At 38.1% G+C, this 23,686-nt stretch overlaps 2 non-coding genes across 2 annotated transcripts; both read left to right on the top strand.

The window, feature by feature from the left end:
• Positions 1-7,160: 7,160 nt before the first annotated feature.
• On the top strand, positions 7,161-7,268 carry LOC112998205 (small nucleolar RNA R71). Its single transcript, XR_003263245.1, has one exon. It is a non-coding gene; the product is annotated as a small nucleolar RNA R71 (small nucleolar RNA).
• A 7,275-nt stretch (positions 7,269-14,543) lies between these two features.
• Positions 14,544-14,651, top strand: LOC112998207 (small nucleolar RNA R71). Its single transcript, XR_003263247.1, has one exon. It is a non-coding gene; the product is annotated as a small nucleolar RNA R71 (small nucleolar RNA).
• The last annotated feature ends 9,035 nt before the right edge of the window (positions 14,652-23,686 follow it).

Here is a 23,686-nt window from a genome sequence, read left to right as displayed (position 1 = left end):
AGGCTCTTTATTGTTTGAAACAAGCCCCTAGGGCATGGTATGAACGTTTAAGTAATTTTCTTCTAGAAAAAGAATTTTCTAGAGGAAAAGTGGATACCACATTGTTCATAAAGAGAAAGCATAATGATATTTTGTTGGTTCAAATATATGTTGATGATATAATTTTTGGATCTACTAATGATTCATTGTGCAAGGAGTTTTCCCTTGATATGCAAAGTGAATTTGAAATGTCAATGATGGGAGAACTAAAGTACTTCCTGGGATTACAAATCAAGCAAACTCAAGAAGGTATATTCATCAATCAATCCAAGTACTGCAAGGAATTGATCAAAAGATTTGGGATGGAAAGTGCAAAACACATGGCTACACCAATGAGCACTAGCTGTTACTTAGATAAAGATGTATCTGGTCAATCTATAGACATGAAACAATATCGAGGTATGATCGGATCTCTTCTCTATTTATCTGCTAGTAGACCTGATATTATGTTTAGTATATGCATGTGTGCTTGATTTCAATCCAACCCCAAACAATCACATTTGAGTGCAGTTAAGAGAATCATGAGATATCTATTAGGACAATAAATTTAGGATTATGGTATCCTAAGAACTCAACATGTAACTTAATAGGATATTCTGATTCTGACTTTGCTGGATCTAAAACTGATAGAAAAAGCACAAGTGGAACTTGTCAATTCATTGGATCCGCTCTTGTCTCATGGCATAGTAAGAAACAAAACAGCATTGCTTTATCCACTGCTGAAGCGGAATATATTTCTGCCGGCAGTTGTTATGCATAGATTTTATGGATGAAGCAACAATTATCTGACTATGGTATCCTTCTTGATCGTATACCTATTAAGTGTGATAATACTAGTGCCATAAATCTATCCAAAAAACCTATTCAACACTCTAGAACCAAACATATAGAAATTAGGCATCATTTTCTTAGAGATCATGTCCTAAAGGGAGATTGTATATTAGAGTTTGTTGATACAAAGAATCAGCTTGCTGATATCTTTACAAAACCTCTCCCAAAAGAAATATTCTTTTCAATAAGAAGAGAATTAGGCCTTTCAGACCTTAATGATTTGGATAGGTAATTTTTATGAATGATTGATTGTGTTTTGATTAAGTATGATGCTTGTTTTGTTTAATTTAGTTTACTTTTCTTGTTAGTATAATTAACTCTTAAGATAGTATAACTTTTCTTGTTACTTTTCTTTTAGGAAAAGGCTATTTTTTGTTCTGGTAATCGATTACATGAATATTGTAATCGATTACACTAGAACAGATGGCCTGTAATCGATTACAGTATTCATGTAATTGATTACCAGTAGGCTACCTCCTCCTGTAATCGATTACCATTACATGTAATCGATTACCACGCGTCCTGCTCTATAAATATCACATTTTCCAGAAATCCCTGCGCAGCCCCTTCCTCCTTGCGACGTTCCTCCATTCCCAAACCTCCAAATCTTCTTATCTCACTCATTTCTTCATCAAATCAACTCCCGTAAATTGCAATCTTCTTCTTTTTCATTTTTCTTTTGATTTCACCGATTGAAATCTGCAAAAACTCCTTCAAATGGCAGAATCATCAAAGAAACGTAAGGGTTCATCTGCCTCTGCTTCGGCTTCATCCGCCTCTGCTTCGGCTTCATCCGCCTCTGCTTCAGTTTCAAGAGCTCATCGTTCCGGAGCCATTAGCGCTTCCACAGCACCAATTCCACCCTCATTATCCTCTTCCACATTGTTTTCTTCCGAAGAACAACAGAAACGGTATTCAAATCTTTTCTCATCTCGTTCCATTATTGACCCTAAGTTTATTGATATGGAATTATTTTCTGCTGAAACTTTTGATTGCATTCAAGCCTTTCAGAACCTAGGTCTTATACCTTTCATGTCATTACAATTGCCTGTTTATCCTGAATTGGTTAAAGCCTTTTATTGTAATCTTGAAATTTAGGACAACACTTTAATTTCTGAGGTTTTTGGGATAAAAATGGTCATTGACCAATCCCTTTTCCATGACTTAACCCAATTGTCCAGTGGCGGTGTACCATTTGAAGGTACACTGAATGACGATTGGAAGTTTGATTTTTCTGCACATGATGCCCGCCAGTTGGTTTGCACCAACAATGCGGATATGACCGGACGCCTTCTTGCCGGTTCATTGGCTTTTGAAAGCCGCATCCTACATTATCTGATTGTGCGGATTTTGCTTCCACGATCTTCCAATCTTGCCCAAGTTTCTGAGGAAGATCTTGTTATCATGTGGGCCTTTCATACCGGCCATCAACTTGACTGGGCACATCTTGTAAGATATTGCATGCATAAGGCATTGCGATTAAATGCACCTTTGCCATATCCACATCTTGTCACACTCTTTTTCCGCCATTTTCAAATTCCTCTTGATTCTGAACCTTATGTTCCAATCAAGAGATCTTTTTTAATTGGTGCTGCTGTGATTGCTTCTTTTGGTTACCGCAAAGACCATGATGGCTCTTGGGTCAAAAAGGGCGCTCAACCCGCTGATGAAGAAGGAAACCTACCAGTTGAAGATAATTCCACTCTTCTTCGAAGGCTTATGGACAGGTTTGATGGACTTCAGACTTTCGTTGGTGACAAGTTTGATGCCATGGAATTGCAAGTCGACATGTGGTTCGATGCCATGGAATCAAGGATCACCAAAGTTGAAGAAGATGTCTCCTTCATCCGTACTTGCTTTGATCCACCACTACCGCCTCCATCATCGTCTTAGCTTAAGTATTATGACTAAGTATTATTAGTAATTAAATATTATTAGTACTTTGGTTTATCGCCGTGTATTTGGCTTATTATTGCTTAGTTATCGTAATCTTGCACTTATATTATATTTCTTGACATTGATTTGCTTGGTTATGACAATGTATGGATTTATTTTGGTTTATTGTTTGGCTCTGTTTGGATATTGATTATGTTGCTTAGTTCTTTTTGATGTTGCCAAAGGGGGAGAGAACTTGAGAGGAGAACTTGGGTTACAAATCAATTATCAATTAGAAATTCATCATTAAGTAAAGTTAGGCATACATGCCAAAAGATAGGGGGAGTAAGGGTTGTGTGAACGTGCTATCATCTTGTATATAGCTTGTCTTGATTTCAGGGATTGTCATCATCAAAAAGGGGGAGATTGTAGACAAAGGATCAAGCTGATGTTTTGATGATGCCAAAGGATCACATGCGTCTCAAAGCTTTATTCAAGACAAAGAAATTAAAGATATTCAAGATGGATGATCAAGACAGTCTTTAGAGTCTTAGAAAGGGTATATTAAATAGGAAGGGAATTCCAATTGAAGTAGCAAAATGTTTGGCCAAGAATTTTAAGTTAAAAAGTATTTTTCAACAAATTTACTCTCTGGTAATCGATTACCAGAGGATGTAATCGATTACCAGTGGCCAAAACTGATTTACAACAGCTATTAAAATTTGAATTCAAAATTTGCACTGTGTAATCGATTACACATATATGGTAATCGATTACCAGCAATTTCTGAACGTTTTTAATTCAAATTTTAAAGCTTGTAATCGATTACACACATACTGTAATCGATTACCAAAGGAGATTTTCAGAAAATATTCTCAACAGTCACATCTTTTTGTGTGGTTCTCGAATCGCTATCAAAGGCCTATATATATGTGACTTGAGACACGAATTTGCTAAGAGTTTTTCAGAACAAAAAGGTCTTATCCTCTTAAAAAGCAAAATCGTTTTATCCTCTTACAAATTCCTTGGCCAAAACACTTGTGATTCAATAAGGAATTATTTGAGTGCTCAAATTGTTCAATCTATCTCTTTCAAGAGAGATTTCTTCTTCTCTTCTTCTTCATTCTGAAAAGGGATTAAGAGACCGAGGGTCTCTTGTTGTAAAAGAATTCGTAACAAAAAGGAAGGATTGTCCTTGTGTGTTTAGAACTTGTAAAAGGAATTTACAAGATAATGGAACTCTCAAGCGGGTTGCTTGGGGACTGGACGTAGGCACAAGGGTGTGGCCGAACCAGTATAAATCTGAGTTTGGACTTTCTCTTCCCTTAAACTCCTTTATTTATTATTGTTTTATATTCATATTCAAATTGTTCTATTTGAATCAACATTTAAGAAATTCATTATTAAGGGAATTTATAACTTGAATAGATAGTTAAATAGAATTTTTAATTGGGGAAATAATTTGTAATATCTTAATTCAACCCCCCCTTCTTAAGATATCTGAGGCCACTTGTCCAACAAGATGTTCCCTCTCTTGTTCTCAGTCAAACCGAAGTAGATGTACCCTCTACTTGTACCACAAAGGATGTACCCTCCAATGTGTTGAGACAAAGATCTCAAGCTGTTAAACCTTTGATACTTTGTGAATGGGGATACAAAAGAATTCTCAGGCGGTTAGTCCTTTGAACACTTTTGTATTAGGGAATGGGAAGAATCAAAAGAATTCTCAGACTGTGTCGTTTTGAATTCTTTGACAAGGGTGAAGAGAGACACAAAAGAATTCAAGCGGTTAGTCCTTCGTTCTTTTGGAAAAGGGAGAAGAGAGACACAAAAAGAATTCAGGCGGTTAGTCCTTGGCGATTTCTTTTTGGCAAAGGGAGAAGAGAATGAAAAGATGAATAGCACAAGTTTTCAAGGTTTGGAAAACCAGAAAACTTCAGAAAGCTTTTGGTACAAAGAAGAAGAAGAAGAAGTTCAAAGAGATTCAAGGCTTGTAAAGGATTGATTGAATAAGTGTAAAAATGTATTCAAGATTCTTGAAATGCAAAACAAAGCCTTGCTTTTATAGACTCTTCATGTCTGGTCAAGAAGACCATTTAGAAGAGTTATAACTTTTAGAAAAACTTAAAACCAATTTGAAAAAGTCAAAACCTTTTTGAAGAGTTACATCTTTTTATTTTTTTTTCAGAAACAGTCACTGGTAATCAATTACCAAATTAGTGTAATCGATTACACAAAGCTTTTAAGTGAAAGGATGTGACTCTTCACATTTGAATTTGAATTTCAAGGTTCAAAGGCACTGGTAATCGATTACCAAAACATTGTAATCAATTACAGCTTTTTGAAAATAATTGGAACGTTGTAAATTCAGTTTGAAAACTTTTTCAAACTCATTTTGCTACTGGTAATCAATTACAACAATATGGTAATCGATTACCAGAGAGTAAAAACTCTGGTAAAAGGTTTTGTCAAAAACTCATGTGCTATTCAAAGTTTTGAAAAACTTTTTAATACTTATCTTGATTGAGTCTTCTCTTTATTCTTGAATCTTGATCTTTATTCTTGAGATCTTGAACCTTGAATCTTGATTCTTGACTCTAGACTTTCTTCTTGAGTCTTGAATTCTTCTTGATTCTTATCTTGAACTCTTGACTTGTTCTTGATTCACTTGAGTTGTTCTTTGATTGATCTTTGAGCTTTTTGTCATCACCTTTGTCATCATCTTTTGTTATCATCATTGTTATCATCAAAACACTTTTGAATCACCTTTGATTCACCATGAAGCTTTGCTTCTACAATAAAAGGTCTGCCTAGAATGATGGGAACTGATCCTTTCGAAAATCCCTCCTCCATATTCAAAATATAAAAAGCAATAGGGAAAATCAATTCACCAACTCTAACTAAGACATCCTCTATGAAACCAGCAGGATAGGCAACAATTCTATTAGCTAAATGAATTACCACATCAGTTGACTGCAAGGGACCAAGAGATAGAGAATTAAAAATAGACAGAGGCATCACACTAACAGAAGCTCCTAAATCTAGCATGGCATTGTCAAACTTATTGTTCCCTATAATACAAGGTATGCTAAATGTACCTGGATCTTTACATTTTCAGGGATTTGGGGAACAGATTTACCAATCAATGCGGAGACATTTCTGCCCATACTAATTCTTTCACTACCTTTAAGCTTCTGCTTATTAGTGCACAGCTCCTTCAAGAATTTAGCATATCTTGGAATTTGCTTTATTCCATCCAGTAGAGGTATGTTTACCTCTACTTTTCTAAATGTTTCCAAGATCTCCTTCTCTGCCTCTTCCATTTTTTTGTTGGAAATTGCTCTTGGAGGGAATGGAAGAGGGATATGTTGCTTCTATAAATCAGAATTACCAGTGGAAGGTTCACCTGCATAGAAATTGTTAGGTGACTTACTCTTTAAATTTTTGTCATCATCTTTTTCTGGAGTAGAGTGAAGTTGGGAAGGTTCATTTGCGGATGAAGAAGATGTTGCTAGTTGAGGTCCTTGACACTGCTTTCCCGACCTCAATGTAATGGCACTCACATTTTTGGGATTCTGGACAGATTGAGAAGGTAATCTGTCAAAATTCTAGGATTGTTGTTGATTTAACTGTGTAGCCAATTGTCCCATCTGATTAGTTAAGCTTTGAATGGAGGCTCTGGTCTCTTGTAGAAACTACATGTTTTGTATAGTCATTTGCCTCACAAGTTCTTCAGGGGAAGGTTGCAGTGGAGCCTCAACTGTTTGCTGTTTCTGGGGCTGTTGCTATTGTTGCTGCTGGATTAGTGGAGGAACGTATGGTCTGCTTGGGCCAGCAACATTCTGAAAATAAGGCTATTGTTGTTGTTGTTGCTGTTGTGAAGGATTCGACCATCTAAGGTTGGGATGATTCCTCCACCCGAGATTGTACCTGTTGCTGGAGAGGTCATAATTTTTCTGTTGTGGCTGATTTTGCTGCTGAGGTTGAAGAGGTCTGTTGTAGATGTTTGCAGCATAAGCTTCAGGCTGTTCAATTGCTTCAGATTGTTGCACAGAAGGGCAAAGGTCTGTGTGGTGGTTGGCAGAGGAGCATAAACCACAGAGTCTGGCGACAGATGCAAATTTTTTATTTATGGCCAGTTGGGTTACCAGGTTAACCAAGGCGTCTATTTTACCTTCAAGCTTCTTAGTCTTGGCTGATGAAGATGAATGCGTGGCTACTTCATGCACTCCTCTAATGACAATAGCATCACTTCTGGCACTAAATTGCAGGGAGTTTGAAGCCATCTTCTCAATTAAATTTCTGGCTTTAGCAGGGGTCATGTCTCCAAGGGCTCCACCACTGGTAGCATCTATCATACTTCTCTCCATGTTACTAAGTCCTTCATAAAAATATTGAAGGAGAAGTTGCTCAGAAATATGATGGTGAGGGCAACTAGCACATAGTTTCTTAAATCTCTCCTAGTATTCATATAAGCTCTCTCCACTGAGTTGTCTAATGCTTGAAATATCCTTTCTGATGGTCATGGTTCTGGAAGCAGGGAAAATATTTCCGAAGAATACTCTCTTGAGGTCATCCCAGCTCGTGATGAACCATGGAGCAAGGTAATAAAGCCAGTCATTCGTCACTCCCTCTAAAGAATGAGGAAAGGCCTTCAAAAATATGTGATCCTCCTGAACATCTAGGGGTTTCATGGTGGAGCAGACAATATGGAATTCATTCAGATGTTTGTGCGGGTCTTCACCTGCAAGGCCATGAAACTTTGGAAGCAAATGGATCAGTCAAGTTTTAAGAACATATGGGACATCCTCATCAGGGTATTGGATGCGCAAGCTTTCGTAGGTGAAATCAGGTGCAGCCAGTTCCCTTAGAGTCCTCTCACGGGGTGGAGGTTGTGCCATGTTCTCAGAATGTTCAAAATCAGAATGTTCAAAACTATAATGCTCAAAATCACCAATAACAGAATGCTCAAGATGCTCAAAAGGTGCTGAATGATGTCTAACTAATCTATGAAATGTCCTATCTATCTCAGGATCAAAGGGTTGTAAGTCAGATGGATTGCCTCTAGTCATACACTATATTCAGCATGCACAACTAGTTGTCTTCTTATGCAAGTAACAGTGCAGGTTTGAACTACAACTACCATTAAATGATATCCAAATGACTTGAAATTTTGTGAGCAACCTTATAAACACTAACACGACACTACCTATTATGAACCTTTGGACACTGTTCCCTGACAACGGTGCCAAATTTGATCGAGGCCGTACCCGAATCAAATAAACATTAAAATGCAATAACTAGGAAGTGATCCTAGGTCGTCTCCCAACGAGCAATGATCAACCAAACGTTCATAACAGATAGTAGGAAAATAGTAATGAATCGTGCGAAGTCCTGTCCCGGAATGCATAGGAGTTGGCCTATGGCCTCCTCATCAAATCTCGAAGCCTGACTCTTCCTTTCACTAAGCTCGCAACGTTGCCCCTTTTCCAGGACCAATGGATGCCCCAAGAACTGATTGATGGCATCTTCAACAAAGGGGACCCATTGGCCCCGCACCCAGGAGCGCTTATCCCTAACTCCTTCCTCGGTGGGCCATGCATTCATGTAGAATTCCATGACTATTTCTAGGTCAAATTTAGCCATGGGCCTTGCGAGCTAAGTCCATTGCCTCCTGGCAACTTCCTCCTGAAACTCAATTTATTCCCCCTCTCTCAGATGGACCCGTCTCTCTGATCGAGGTCGTACCCGAATCAAGTAAACATTAAAATGTAGTAACTAGGAAGTGATCCTAGGTCGTCTCCGAATGAACAATGATCAACCAAACGTTCATAACAGATAGTGGGAAAATAGTAACGAATTGGGGGGGGGGTTGTTTTTTTTTTTTTTTTGTAAATTAAACAACGAGTAAAATTGAATTAGAAAATATCAGAATTAAAACACGTTGCTATCCCTTGATTCACAAGCAAGTCTCTTATCCTAGGTTATGAGAGTTTATCCTTTATCAGTTCAACCACTTAATCCAACCCTAAATTAAATTACTAAGTGAAATTTAACATAAGGCATTCATTATGTAATTAAGCAACACATACACCAATTAATCATAAACGATCATTAAGCATGAACGTAATTAAGCGTAGAGACAATTAATCAAGCACTAAGCTTGCATGAATTAATAGCAACAAATTCAGAGTAATTAGTGAAGAGGAAAAACTGAACAGAATTTAACAATAATAATAGAACCTCAAAGAGAACTGTGCGTGATCCTCAAGAGAAAGCAACACTAGATGCTTAGCCTTCCATTAATCAATAGAGAATGAAATTATAGATTGAAGAACGGAATTTTATTGCTAAAATGAAAAGTCAAAACTGGAATTGCAAAACGAAAAAGTGTCTAAGAAAAGCCTAAAACTAAAAAATGAAAACAAGAGAGAGAGAGAGAGAAGAGAGAGAACAGAAAGAGAGAGAGAGAGAGAGAGAGCCTAAACTAGAACCTTGGTGCTGTTATATAGTTTTCCAGCCCCAATGGTTACAAATTTATTTTAAATCCAAACCCATAAATAAAATAAAATCAAATCTAGATAAGATAAGATAAGATCTAGATGAAATAATATCTAGATGAGATCAAATCTAAGTAATATATAGATAAGATAAAGTCTAGATAAGATAAAATTTTGTAGAATAAAATAGTCTATCATCTTCAAGTCCAAGCCCAATTCTGGATTCAAGCCCATGCCCAATTATGGATTCAAGCCCAATGCTTCATTAATTCATGAAATTAGATTAAAAACATCAAATTAGCTGAATGTGCCCAAATAATAAAATTGCCTAATTAATTTGACAATTAAGACTAATCAGTACTTAAAATGGTGCAAAAAGGGTTAAGAAATAGGAGAAAATAATGGCACATCAAAACCCCCCATACTTAGCCTTTTGCACTCCTGGGCAAAATGAAACAAAGAAAAAAAATCCAAGGATATCAAAGAGAGACAAACAAAAACATTTACATATTTCTCAATGAACATCAAGGAATGAAAGGAATAGGTAACATCTAACATGAAGAGATCCAAAGAGTCAAGACATTCGTGGAAATCATCCAAGCAACCCAATCATGGCAAAATAGTTAATCAGCTCAAGAATGAAAAGTGATAAAGCCTCACAAGATATACACTCTATCTCTCAAGTGTCTAGGCTACTGTTTACTCTTGAAGCACCCATGAAAACAAACACCACATAGACTTGGCAAAATTCTAAAATTGACAAACAACTTGACAAACACATGCACATGAGGATCAAAAGGTCTTTAAAGGTTGTAATGGGGCCAAGGACAAGGTAGGGGAAAAAATATGGAATAAATAGCTAAATCCCAAAGGAATAGAGGAACAATGGGGAATAAGTGGAAATTAAGCACAAGTAGTAAACCCAAACCCTTTAATATCAACAAAATCAACTAAGGGTCCCAAATCAAGTCCTCATAACAAGACCTCATTTATTCAACTTCACTTCTTTTCTTCTTTTTTTTTTTTTTTTTGAACAGTACGAATTTGTAGAATTTGCAGCAATTGAAATTTTTTTTTTCTTTTTTTTCTCTCTTTTTTTTTTGTTTTTTTAGACAGTATGAATTTGAAGATTAAAGCAAGAACTAGGAAATATATATATACATCAAGCATGGCCAAAATAAAACATTAAGCATGGCCAAAAATCATATCTTCCAATGAAACATACCCCCCCACACTTATTCCCAAAACAATTCCAAAGCTCCAAAATTCCTTAGGGTAAGGTGTTATCATGGTTTTTCACTTAAGGCTTGTAATGAGCTTCAAAACAAAGAAAGGGGAACATAGGCTCAAAGGGGCTATCAAAGGAATTAATTCAAGGTAAGTCCATTTGGCTAGAAGCTTATAAGAACAAAATTGCCTAAATCATTTCCAAATATGCATGTGAATTAGGAAGCATCAACAAGAATCAAGCCAAGGCTATTGTGCAAGAAATCAATGGGGCAAAACACACCAAAAGATTATGATGATGGATGGCTCAAATTCTCACAAAGGTAAACTTATCACATTCAAATTGAGCTTTCAAAACTATCATGACATGTAGAGGAAAAACAAGGATTTCAAATCACAAAATGTCATGAGACTTTTATTTTTAGAACAATTACCCATTTCTTGAACATATCCTATAATTCAAAGAAAAATATGCAAATTTGTACATGCAAACAGAATTGACCTAAAATATTAAACTAGAAACCCAACAAAACTAACAAAAATTAACAAAACTAACAAAACTAGCAAAACCAAAACCGAAGAACTCCCCCCCCCCCCCCCCATACTTAAACAACACATTGTCCTCAATGTAGCACAATTAAAAGATTAAAAACAATTAGACCATCAAATAGAATCGGACAAATGTAGTAAAAGTAAAGAAGGAGATAGGAAAGAAAAACTCCCTAAGTCATGGTGGAGGAAGAGTAGGGTGGAGTAAGGAAGTCTCTTCCACCATTACGTCCACTAAAGAAGGGTTTGTGAGGAATGGCTTAAGTCGGTGTCTATTGACCGTGAAGCTCTTGTTTGTGGAGTCGCTTTTGATCTCAATTGTACCATAAGGAAAAACATTAGTAACAACAAAAGGACCAATCCACTTAGACCTCAACTTACCACTCATGAGTCCAAGCTTAGAATTATACAATAACACTTTTTGCCCGATCATGAAGTCCTTCTTAATTATCATGCTATCATGGAACTTCTTGGTCTTTTTTTTGTAGAACTTGGCATTCTCGTAGGCTTCTAGGCGGATCTCATCTAACTCACTCAGTTGCAACTTTCTTTCCTCACCAGCTTGATCCATAGAGAAGTTGCAGGTCTTCACTGCCCAGTATGCTTTGTGCTCAATATCCATTGGAAGATGACATGCCTTTCCAAAGACAACCCGATAAAGAGACATTCCTATCGGTGCTTTGTAGGCAGTCCTATGTGCCCAAAGAGCATCATCAAGCCTGGTACTCCAATCTTTCCTGCTTGGCTACACAATCTTCTCTAAAATTCTCTTGATCTCCATGTTAGAGATTTTTTCCTATCCATTGGTTTGGGGGTGGTATGGTATGGATACCCTGTGTATAACCCCGTACTTTTTCAGCAAGGCATACATTGATTTGTTGCAAAAATGGGTTCCTTGATCACTAACGATTCCTTTAGGTACTCCAAACCTGCAAAACAGATTAGATCTGACAAAATCTACAACAACCTTAGCATCATTAGTTCTAATGGGCTTGGCTTCCACCCATTTTGAAACATAATCAACTGCAAGGAGAATGTAAACATAACCAAAAGATATAGGAAAAGGGCCCATGAAATCTATACCCCAGACATCAAACACCTCACAGAATAGCATAGGTTGCTGAGGCAGTTGTTGTCGCCATGTAAGTGCACTTCCTGCTCTCTGACACTGCTCACAAGTGCTACAAATCTTCCACGCATCTTTAAAGATGGTGGGCCAATAAAATCCACAGTCAAGCACTTTGCGAACTGTCCTTTGAACACCCAGATGACCTCCCGGTGCGGAAGAATGACAGAATTGCAGGACAAAGTCAATCTCATGAACTGGAATGCATCGTCTAATGACCTAATCACTGCAAAATTTCCACAAGTAGGGGTCATCCCAAATAAAATGCTTAGTATCACTTTTAATTTTATCTTTTTGAGCCTTAGATGGTAAGGGAGGAAAAACAGAAGCAACTAAATAATTGACAATGTTAGCAAACCAGGGAGTAGAAAGAGAATCAGAAATACTATACAATATATATAAATGATCATTTGGGAAATCATCCCGAATGGGTGAGTCCTCATCAGACACATGTTTGATCCAACTCAAATGATCAGCAACTAAATTTTGTGCTCCGCTCCTATCATGGATCTCCAAGTCAAATTCTTAGAGCTTGAGCATCCATCGGATCAACCTAGGCTTTGAATCTGCCTTCTTCAACAAGTACTTTAAAGTTGCATGGTCAGTATAAACAATAATGTGAGTATCAAGCAAATAAGAACGAAATTTTTCAAGAGCAAAAACTATGGCTAGTAGCTCTTTTTCAGTAGTAGTATAATTCGCTTGGGCAGCATCTAAAGTCCTAGAAGCATAATATATCACCCTAGGCAATTTATCAATTTTCTGAGCAAGGACAGCCTCCAATGCATAATTGGATGCATCACACATAAGCTCAAAAGGGACTGTCCAGTCGGGTGCCTGGATGATGGGGGTGGTAGTGAGTGCTCTTTTGAGGCAATCAAAAGCCTCTTTGCATTTATCATTAAAGTCAAACTCTACCTCCTTTTGCAACAAGTTGGATAGTGGAAGGGCTACTTTGCTAAAATCTCTTATAAAGCACCTGTAGAATCTTGCATGACCTAGAAAAGATCGCACTTCTCGCACGCAAGAGGGGTAAGGCAATTGTGAAATAACAAAAATTTTTGCAGGATCTACTTCAGTGCCCTTATTGGAAATAATGTGGCCTAAAACTATACCTTGCTCAACCATAAAATGACATTTTTCAAAATTTAGAACAAGGTTAGTTTCAGTGCATCTATTCAAAACCTTTTCTAGACTATCCAAACAATTATCAAAAGAGGATCCATATACAGTGAAATCATCCATAAACACCTCTATGCAATTTTCTAAAAAATCACTAAAAATACTAATCATGCACCGCTGCAAGGTACCAGGGGCATTGCATAGGCCGAAAGGCATCCTCCTATAGGAAAAAGTGCTCAAGGGGCAGATGAATGTGGTCTTTTCCTGATCCTCAGGAGCAATAGTGATTTGCATATAACCAGAAAAACCATCAAGGAAACAGTAGTGAGATTTACCTGCCAGGTGTTCAAGCATCTGGTCAATGAATGGAAGGGGAAAATGGTCCTTTTTGGTAACCTGGTTTAGCCTCCTATAGTCGATGTAGACTCTCCAACTATTATGCACTCGAGAAGGTAATCTGTAAGAATTCTGGGACTATTGTTGATTTAACTTGTAGCCATTTGTCCCATCTGATTAGTTAAGCTCTGAATGGAGGCTCTGGTCTCTTGTTGAAACTGCATGTTTTGCATAGTCATTTTCCTCACAAGTTCTTCAAGGGAAGGTTGCGAAGGAGTCTCAACTGTTTGCTATTTCTGAGGCTGTTGTTGTTGTTGCTGCTGGATTGCTGGAGGAACGTATGGTCTGCTTGGGCCAACAACATTTTGAAAATAAGGCTGTTGTTGTTGTCGCTGCTATTGTGAAGGATTCGACCATTTAAGGTTGGGATGATTCCTCCACCCGGGATTGTACCTGTTGCTGGAGAGGTCATAATTGTTCTGTTGTGGCTGATTTTGCTGCTGAGGTTAAGGAGGTCTGCTGTAGATGTTTGCAGCATAAGCTTCAGGCTGCTCAATTGCTTCAGATTGTTGCATAGAAGGGCAAAGGTCTGTGTGGTGGTCGGCAGAGGAGCATAAACCACAGAGTCTGGCTACAAGTGCAGATTTTTTATTCATGGCCAGTTGGGTTACCAGGTTAACCAAGGCCTCTAGTTTACCTTCAAGCTTCTTAGTCTCGATTGATGAAGATGAATGCGTGGCTACTTCATGCACTCCTCTAATGACAATAGCATCACTTTTGGCACTAAATTGCTGGGAGTTTTAAGCCATCTTCTCAATTAAATTTCTGGCTTCAGCAGGGGTCATGTCTCCAAGGGCTCCACCACTGGCAGCATCTATCATACTTCTCTCTATGTTACTGAGTCCTTCATAAAAATATTTGAGGAGAAGCTACTCAGAAATCTGGTGGTGAGGGCAACTGGCACATAGTTTCTTAAATCTCTCTCAGTATTCATATAAGCTCTCTCCACTGAGTTGTCTAATGCCTGAAATATCCTTTCTGATAGTCGTGGTCCTGGAAGTAGGGAAATTTTTTTCTAAGAATACTCTCTTGAGGTCATCCCAGCTCGTGATGGACCATGGAGCAAGGTAATAAAGCCAATCCTTCTCCACTCCCTCTAAAGAATGAGGAAAGGCCTTCAGAAATATGTGATCCTCCTAAACATATGGGGGTTTCATGGTGGAGCAGACAATATGGAATTCTTTCAGATGTTTGTGCGGGTCTTCACCTGCAAGGCCATGAAACTTTTGAAGCAAATGGATCAGTCCAGTTTTAAGAACATATGGGACATCCTCATCAGGGTATTGGATGCACAAGCTTTCATAGGTGAAATCAGGTGCAGCCAGTTCCCTTAGAGTCCTCTCACGGGGTGGAGGTTGTGCCATGGTCTCAGAATGTTCAAAACTATAATGCTCAAAATCACCAATAACAAAATGCTCAGGATGCTCAAAAGGTACTAAATGATGTCTAACTAATCTATGAAATGTCCTATCTATCTCAGGAGAAAAGGATTGTAAGTCAGATGGATTGCCACTAGTCATACACTATATTCAGCATGCACAACTAGTTGCCTTCTTATGCAAGTAACAGTGCAGGTTTGAATTACAGCTACAATTAAATGATATCCAAATGACTTGAAATTTTGTGAGTGAACTTATAAAATGATGAGAAGATAGCACAAAAAATTTCAAACGAAAATTCAAAGTCTAACTATAGAAGCTAAAAATGATAAGTTAAGAAAAATAAGAGAATAATACTTGGAAAATAAAAAACTTTTGACAGAATCGCAATTTTTGGAAGAAGGAGTCCTCAGCTGCCATATGGCAGGCTGCCACGGTGTAGGAAATTTTTTTCTACCCCAAATACATATATAATAATAGTGATTCTGATAACCGGAGCAAAAGTTATGGCCGTTTGAAGTTTTGACAAAAATAAAATTTGCTACTTTTTTGGAACTTTCAAATCTGACCAAACTAAAGGCTCTTGCTATTTTTCCCACAAAATATGGATTAAAAGAAGTTACCACAAAAAATTCAGCCAAAAATAACAACTCTAGCTACTAAAACAAAAAATCTCAAATAATTCAGCAAGTGTGGTCGCTAAAATCCGTCGCTACATGATTTCCACTACTACTCTATTCTGCCGCAAAAGTGGTCGCTAAATCCATCACAAAACACTATTCACAGCAAAATTGAAACAGTGAAAGCGCTTAACAGAAAAACTAAAACAGAACATACACTAAACAAAATACCAAGACACTAACACAACACTAACAATTAAAAATAAAACACGAAAGAATTAAACACTAACACGACACTAGCTATTATGAACCTTTGGACACTGCTCCTCGACAACGACGTCAAATTTAATCGAGGCCGTACCCGAATCAAATAAACATTAAAATGCAGTAACTAGGAAGTGATCCTAGGTCATCTCCCAAAGAGCAATGATCAACCAAACGTTCATAACAGATAGTAGGAAAATAGTAACGAATAGAGGGGAGGTTTTTTTTTGGTGTAAATTAAACAGCGATTAAAATTGAATTAGAAAATATCAGAATTAAAACACGTTGCTTCCCCTTGATTCACAAGCAAGTCTCTTATCCTAGGTTACGAGAGTTTATCCTTTATCAGTTCAACCACTTTATCCAACCCTAAATTAAATTACTAAGCGAAATTTAACATAAGGCATTCATTATGTGATTAAGCAACACATACACCAATTAATCATAAACGATCATTAAGCATGAACGTAATTAAGCGCAGAGACAATTAATCAAGCACTAAGCATGCATGAATTAATAGCAACAAATTCAGAGTAATTAGTGAAAAGGTGTCTAAGAAAAGCCTAAAACTAAAAAATGAAAACAGGAGAGAGAGAGAGAGAGAGAGAGAGAGAGAGAGAGAGAGAGAGAGAGAGAGAGAGAAGAGAGAGAGCCTAAACTAGAACCTTGGTGCTATTATATAGTTTTTCCAGCCCCAAAGGTTACAAATCTGTTTTAAATCCAAGCCCATAAATAAAATAAAATAAAATCTAGATAAGATAAGATAAGATCTAGATGAAATAATATCTAGATGAGATCAAATCTAAATAATATCTAGATAAGATAATGTCTAGATAAGATAAAATTTTGTAGAATAAAATAGTTTGTCCTCTTCAAGTCCAAGCCCAATTCTGGATTCAAGCCCAATGCTTTTTCCGCAAGATAAATGTTGGTTAAGTTGTTTTGATCTTTTTCCGCAAGATCGTTTTTAACCGAACAAAAGTCGTTTAAGGTGTTGGACCATTAAACGATCTTTTGATTTTTGGAAAGGAGAGATACATTAAGGCGTTGGACCATTAATGATCTCTTGGTTTTTGGAAAGGAGAGAAAAGTTAAGGTGTTGGACCACTAACGATGTCTTGGGGTGGTCGACAAAAGTGGGGCTTTTGCTCCTACGTATCCTCAATTGCGATGAGGAAATCAGACCTGCGTAGTTCATGCAAAAGTGGTAAAGTTACATGTTGATTTCATGCTTTTGAATGGTCCATGTTAATCGATAAAACCAAAGAGGACCATTTAAGGCGTTGGACCTTAAAACGGTTTTTAGTGATTTTTACGGACAAAGCTTGATTTGTGAGTTGATTTTAGCCTTGGTTTCACTTTGGTTATTAGTCAATTAATCCAAGGAAACTTTCAAAGAAAAACGTCTGATTGATTGTTTTGATTATTTTATTCTTTTTTTTTCTAGACATTTTGATTATTTTATTATTATTTTGCTTTTTTGGTTTAAACGAGGTTACAACGTGAATGATCGGTTAGATTTTGTTTTAACAGTGATTAAACGAGATTACAACACAAATGATCAGTTCAAATTCATTTTATCATTTATTAGGTGAGAAAACGGCTTAAATGAACGGTTAAAAGCTCGTTAAAGCGAAAGAAAAGAAAACTGAAAGTAAGCGAAATGAAAGTGAAAATACACAAAGCAAGTAGGGACCACTAAGGGTGCATAGACTGAATTGAAAGATTTGATTTCGGGAACTTACTAGTTGAAGACCGAAGAATGATGAAGAACAAACGAAGAACAGTGAAGAACGGAGGAAAATCTTCACAGATTTGCTCACAGAAACGTCTCGGAAGCGTTATGGAAGCACTTCAACTCGATTTTTCTTCACGGAAACGTGTTTTTTTACCCAAAATAGCCAAAATGCATAGCCTAGGGGTCATGAACATTTTGAAACAGCCCCCCTCCCCTATTTATAGGGAAAAAGGGAGGTGCTTGCCGCCCAGAGACTTAATGAAGAAGACTTTTAAGCGCACCCTAATTACTAAGTTCACCCCCATTTTCGTACTTTACGGAAAAGTTACGGAAGCCTTAAGGAAGTGTTTCAGATTTGATTTTCATCTTTTTTTTTTCTCTTCCCTTTCACCAATATTAAGTGAAATATGCTTACCCAAGGTTTTTGGAAATTTTACAGAAGCATTACGGAAGCCACGGAAGCCCCGAAAACTATTTTTCAACAACGTGGAGGAGCTTGCCGCCCAGTTGCTTCCTCCTGAAGCAACCCAACTTCCAGAATGTTCCAGAAGGGCCTATATTTGAATTGCTATTTACACATTTATCTTGATAAGTTCACCCCCCCCCCCCCCCCGTTTTTGTGTTTTTGATTGTTTTCTTTCTGACTATTTACACACTTATCTTGACATGTCCCCCATCTGCTTCAGCCCTCGAGGCTCTGATTCTTCCACCGCATTAATCGCCGAGCCTCCATGACTGGCGAGTGGATTAGTCATCACATTCGGACTGTCTTTTTGAAACATTATCCATACCGCATCAATCTAGCTTTGGACCTTATGCTTGAAAGCCACACACTGCTCCATAGAATGCCCTGAAACACTACCGTGATAGGCGCATGTTGTGTTGGGATTGTACCATCTAAGGGCTTTCTTTTCGGGAAATTCCTCCTTGGGTTTGTGTTTGTGTTGGGATTGGCGTTTTCAATTGGTCGAGATTGTGTGGGAAACAAATTTTGTGAGGGAGGCCATTGTGGTCGAGTGGGCAATCTTTGTTGGATGGGCGCCGGATTGGGAGGGGTTTTGACGTTGGCTGAATAATTTGGTTGATGCGGGGAATATTGGTAGGTGGGATTATGAGGGGTTTGTTGGGATTTTGGCCATGTGGGAGCTGAAGTTACGACATGGGTGTCTCCCTCCTTCTTCTTAGCTCCACCCATTTCGGACCTCCTATTGCTTGTACTTGCTGAAGTGGCGTAATCGAACTTCCCCCTTCTTAAGCCTACTTCGATTCTCTCGCCCGCAAACACCAAATCTACAAAGCTTGATGGCATGTAACCCACCATTTTCTCATAGTAGAACACTGGTAATGTGTCTACTATCATGGTTATCATCTCCCTCTCCATCATGGTAGGTGCTACTTGGGCTGCCAAATCCCTTCACCTCTGGGCATACTCCTTGAAAGACTCATGCTCCTTCTTGAACATGTTTTGCAATTACGTTCTATCGGGATCCATGTTAGTGTTGTATTGATACTGCCTGATGAAAGTAGCCATTAAGTTTTTCCAAGAACAGATCCGGGAAGCTTCCAAGTTAGTATACCAAGTGATTGTCGCCCCAGCCAAACTTTCTTGAAAAAAGAGCATTAAAAGATTCTCATCTCTTGAGTATTCCCCCATCTTCCGACAATACATCTTCAAGTGGTTCTTAGGACAAGTGGTCCCTTTGTATTTGTCGAAGTCTGGCACCTTGAATTTGGGAGGGATGACGATGTCGGGCACTAAGCATAGCTCCGCCATGTTGGCAAATGGATAATCCCCAATCCCCTCAATGGCCCTCAGCCTTTCCTTTATGAGATAAAATTTCTCTCTTTCTTCCATGACAGGAGTTAGTCTCCCCACCAAGAAATGCAAGGGTTGCAGTGGGCAGTGTTGACCGACCCTTGAGGTATTGGGCTGAGGCATGCCACCAAACGCTGGTCCCTTAGCAGGGTAAGCTTCAAACTCGCCCAGAGTGTGGTCTCGGGGCTTTTCACGGGCTTCTCCCATAGGTTGAACAAAGGGTGCATGCCCCAACTGGGGTTGCTGGCTTTCAAGGAGAACAGGAACAAAGTGGTTGGTGTTCTCACTGGGCACATGCACCGCATTGGATGGTGTATAGTTAGGTAGCAAGCCATACGGTGGGAAAGAATTCTTACTTTGTACAATATGGGGACCGCTTATGTTTCCCAACACTTCTCCTCCCTGACCTACCACGTTTGGGATTGGACGACTTGTTTGGTATATGCTAGATTGGTGAGTCGGATCTGCCTCAACGGTAGCATTGGTGGCGGCAACTGCGGCCGCGTTGTCCTCCATCATCCTTCTCATACTCAACATGGCCTCCATCATGGATGTCATTTGGTCCTTCATGGCCTTCATGTCGGCCTTCATATGCTCACGCACTTCCTCTATTTCACTCATGATTTTGGTTTTGGCACGTGTTTGGTATGGGTGTTGTAAAGCGCATTCATTATTTTTAGTTAATATATTTACTATTTGACTACAACTGCTAAAAAAACAAAATGACATGAGTAATGTCACAACGAAATAAACATGAATGCATGATAATGATAAGTTGTCGATATAGGACAAGTGGCCCCAATAACTTAAGACAGGGGAGTGAATTAAGTCTTACAATTCCCACTAACAAACTTTTAACCCCCTTCTAAATGATAGACTCAGAATGCAGAAGCAACAATCAATTTAATAATGTTCTTTAAACATGCAAGACAAAATTGATTGCAATAACATAAATGAGATAAGGGAAGAGAGAAATGCAAACTCAGTTTTATACTGGTTCGGTCACTTCCCATGCCTATGTCCAGTCCTCAAGCAACCTACTTGAGATTTTCCACTATCTTTGTAAAAGATCCTTTTTAAAACTTTTGAACATCCAAGGAATCCCTTTCCCATGTGTTCAGGAAACTCACAATTCAAGAGACAACCAGTCTCTTGATTACAATTGACTTTCTGAGAAGAACAAAAAGATTTATCTCCTTTAGAGTGGATAATACAATTTGAAGTTCCTAGATGAACTCTCAATAGATTTGCAAGTGTTTGTCCAAGAGTTGTTGAGAGAACATTTGACAATGAAGTTCTCTTGGAATATCTCTCTCTTGCTTTTTGAAATCAGAAACATATATATATAGGCCCTTCGTGCCATTTCAAAATGGTTTGAAGAGATGTGTCTTTTCAAAAAGCTTTTTCTGAATTTTTTCACTGGTAATCGATTATAGGTTTCTGGTAATCGATTACACAGCTATATTTTGAAGGGTCATGACTTTTGAATTTGAATTTCAAAATTTCCGTTGCTGGTAATCAATTACAAACATCTGGTAATTGATTACAGGTTCAAAATTCAAATTCAAAACCCTTTTTAAAAGTTATTTATCAAAATTATCTTCTGGTAATCGATTACATTGTGTCATACCCTAATTTCGTCCGAGGACCATTTGTTTCGTGGGATACAACTTTCGCATGACCGCTTCGAGGTACTTAACACCCATCGTTAGGAAATCTGTGAAGTTTCGCGACATGCCGGAAGTCGAAAGGAAGCATTGTTGTGCAATCCGTAAAGTTCCGTAACATTCCAGAAGTCAAAGAGGGGATGGTTACGTAATCCGTAAAGTTTCGCGACATTACGGAAAGAAAACAAGTATCGTTACGTAATCTGTAAAGTTCCATAATGTTACTGAAAAGGAATCAACAAAAAAAAACAAAAGGGGGTGTATTTAGTAAAAATGGGTGTGCAAATAGCAACCATGCCCACTTGGGCCTTCCAGGGTGTTCCAACAGAAGGCGGTGCCTTTTGGTGGAAGCAACCCAACTCACCTGGGCGAGCTGGGCGGCAACCACCTCCCTCTTTTCCCCTATAAATAGGGGAAAGAGGGTAGAGGGAATTCGTTCAACCCTCCTGGTATTCAGTATTCACTTGAAATTAGTGAGAAAATTTGTTTCCATGAAGAAGATCCAAGCCGAGGCGCTTCCGTAACGCTTCCGAGACATTTCCGTGAGCGATTTCGTGAAGATTTTCCACCATTCTTCATCGTTCTTCGTTCGTTCTTCGGTCTTCAACCGGTAAGTTCCCGAAATCGAACCTTTCAATTCATTCTATGTGCCCTTAGTGGTCCTCACTTTTTTCGCGTGCTTTTATTTTTATTTCATTTGCTTTCCGAACACCCTTTTGACGTGCTTTAACTAGTTATTTAAGTCGTTTTCTCACCTAATCAAAAATAAAATAAATTTCCACTGATCATTTGAGTTGTAATATCTTTTAATCTCTGTTAGAATAAAATCCGACCGATCTTTCACGTTGTAACCACATTTAAAACCAAAAAGAGGCAAAATAATAATAAAATAATCAAAAATATATTTAAATAAAATAATAAAAAAAGATCAATCAATCAGACGTTTTTCTTTAGGATTTTTCTTAATCGAATTGACTAATAATCAAAGTAAAACTAAGGCTAAAATTAACTCACAAATCAAGCTTTGTCATTAAAAATCACCTAAAAACCATTTTAAGGTCCAATGCCTTGAATGGTCCTCTTTGCTTTTATTGGTTAAACGTGGACTTTTGAAAGCCTAAAATCAACACATAACTTTGTCACCCCTTTCAAAAAACCAAGAGATCATTAATGGTCCTATGCCTTAATGTTTTCTCTCCTTTCAAAAGAATCAAAAGGTCGTTTAATGGTCCAACGCCTTAAATGACCCTTTTATTCAGTTAATATATATCTTGCAAAAAAAAAAGATAAAAACAACTTAACCAACGTTTAGTTCTTGAATAACTACGTAGGTCTGATTTCCTCACCACAATTGAGGAATACGTAGGAGCAAGGGAAACACCCTTGTCGACCACAAAAAAATAAAAATACAAAAAGGCATCAAAAGACATAAAAACATAAAAGGGAAATAAAACAAATTAAAGACATGATATTGCACACTTGATTAAAGGTTGTCGTCCCTTGTGACGGACGCGTGAGGTGCTAATACCTTCCCCGTGCGTAAATACAACTCCCGAACCTTTCACACTTAAAGTTGATAGACCACACATTTCCAGTTTTTCCAATGTTTTCCTCGAATAAATGTTGGTAGCGACTCCCGCCGAAGGGTAGGTTGCGACAGTTGGCGACTCCACAGGGGACAATTTTAAGAGAGTTAGGCCATTTTGATCTATGTGCATTCCTTACCATGACTTCTCTTTTGTTTGTTTCCCTTTATTTCTCTTACGTTCTTATATATAATTCTTTGATGCTTTTAGTGTGTTTTTGAAATGTATGCATGAGATAGATATTTATTCATTTGATGCACACAAACACCAACACTATTTGTACACACGGTGAGTTGAAAAGGGGCCCTATACCCGGGTCCATGGGAACATAAGGAGTGGAGGTGAATCTGTGGTCATGCTGGGTCTCCGACTTGCTTGATAACAGTGAACCCTCATCTAGAGTTTTTCTCTTTGATGACATATTGTTACTGGTAGTCCCTACTATCGCAATATGTTTGTCGAAGGGGATGATACCTCTAGAAACCATCAAAGAGAGATATGACCACCTTGGGAATTATCACTAAAAGCCTTTTAGTTCCTCCCGTTTAGGTCCCTAAAATAGGGGCACAAAGCAAACACGCTATGTGCCTTTTAAACACTGCCATGCATATAACCTAAATGTCATGTATGCCTTTGCTGTATGATTATTTGTGGATATTGTCGTACTATGTGCATCCTCGTGTTGTGCCTTTCGCATTTGCATCATGCACGGATTGCGTCTTGATCCCCTCACTTTGTCAAACCGACGGAGGGTCCGTGTTGCCTTCTTAAATGCATAGATTGGGCGCCATGCTACCCGAATGTTGTATCTAAGAAGGGGACAATTTCCCAGGCTCCCGTATTCGTAAAATGCATCTATGTCATATGCATTTATTCATGCATTCATCTATTCCACCCATGATAGATGTCGAAGTTTTGATTCGCACTGGGTTTTGTTTCACTTTAGTAAAA

Source organism: Glycine max, chromosome 10, assembly GCF_000004515.6.
Source record: "Glycine max cultivar Williams 82 chromosome 10, Glycine_max_v4.0, whole genome shotgun sequence".
Lineage (NCBI taxonomy): Eukaryota > Viridiplantae > Streptophyta > Magnoliopsida > Fabales > Fabaceae > Glycine > Glycine max.
Note: the sequence above shows the minus strand (reverse complement) of the source record. Positions and strands in the feature narration are given on the sequence as shown.